This window comes from Procambarus clarkii, chromosome 57 (genome assembly GCF_040958095.1).
Source record: "Procambarus clarkii isolate CNS0578487 chromosome 57, FALCON_Pclarkii_2.0, whole genome shotgun sequence".
NCBI classification, from domain to species: Eukaryota; Metazoa; Arthropoda; class Malacostraca; order Decapoda; family Cambaridae; genus Procambarus; species Procambarus clarkii.
In genome coordinates this window covers 24,981,203-24,982,508 of record NC_091206.1, presented here as the reverse complement: position 1 = coordinate 24,982,508, position 1,306 = coordinate 24,981,203, and the positions used below count along the sequence as shown (strand labels likewise).

Below are 1,306 nucleotides of genomic sequence, written 5' to 3'. Positions count from 1 at the left end.
TACATATAAGCAAAAATATGCCTTCCTGTGGGTATAGAAACATTAACACAAATTATATCAGTAACTGATATTGTAGCCTTTTAAACAGAAAAGATTTGTACATACAAATACTTTTTAATTATCATTTATTTGTGGAAATGGCATTTACGTCATTAAATTGATACCTCAGCATCAAGCTAGTGTCCTGCAGCAGTGGTCCAGTGGGTCCAGTGGTAAAGTGTATATAAGTGATGCGTATTCTTGGAGTTGCGAGTTCAAACCCGGATTAAGCTATATATATATACAACATGTTTTGTTTTGGTTGTTTGTTTTTGTATAAAGCCTCACACAATATCTATATTAAGCGAGTTTGTTTTAAACATGACATACATATTAATTCATTTTACCAGGCCTTATTCCACACAACTCCGTGAATTTCCCGTGGAGCCAGCCATTCAAACAAAAACAAACGAAACAAAACAAAACAAAACAAAACAAAAAACATTATTGCCAACAGCATTTGGTGTTCCCAGGCGGTCACCCATCCAAGTACTAACCAAACCCAACGTTGCTTAACTTCGCTGATCGGACGAGAAGCGGTGTTCTCAACGTGGTATGGCCGTTGGCATGAGACTGCCTACACATTGTGGCTAATAACCAACTCTTTTAGTCATCACGGCAGGATACGGACCTGCTTGTGGTGTCTTAATGGTAATTGTATCCTAACATATTTTTGTCTCCTTGGCATGGATATTTAACATCGTTTATTCAGTCTTGGGTTTATGTTCTTTCGCCATTTACAGACATTTTACATCTACCTACTTCCTCAGCCTACCCTGCCAATTTCTAATGAATTTGTGGATTTTCTTTTGTAATACATACATGTGTGTGCTCATCTGCTCTTCAGTTTTTATGATATTTGTCTCATCTGTCCTGCTTTATGATACTTTTACAAAGAACATGAACAAATGCTTCTATTTTAGAGAAGATATGGGATCCAGGTTTCGGAGCCGTAAAACCAACCGTCGTGATTGGTGGACGAGTTGCCAGGTTGCAGCTTCTGTACCGTGCCGGCACATAAATAGGTTCGGCTCAAGCGGCGGCAGCATCATTCCCCCGTGACTGTCTGAGCGTCTCTCATCACCTTGGTTATCTCATCATCATCATGGTAGAAGCAAAGCCTACCAAGAAGGCTGCGGCTGCTGCTGCTGTGGTGGCCACCACCAGGAAACCTCGCGTCCAGGTTGCTCACCCGAAAACTAGTCAAATGGTTCTAGCCGCGGTCGCAGCACTCAAAGACCGTAAGGGCTCGTCTCTACAAGCAATC

General features: G+C 41.3%; 1 non-coding gene across 1 annotated transcript; it reads right to left on the bottom strand.

Annotated features, from left to right (window-relative positions):
- Nucleotides 1-487: 487 nt before the first annotated feature.
- On the bottom strand, nucleotides 488-606 carry LOC138353438 (5S ribosomal RNA). The gene has a single exon (XR_011223141.1). It is a non-coding gene; the product is annotated as a 5S ribosomal RNA (ribosomal RNA).
- Nucleotides 607-1,306: the final 700 nt, after the last annotated feature.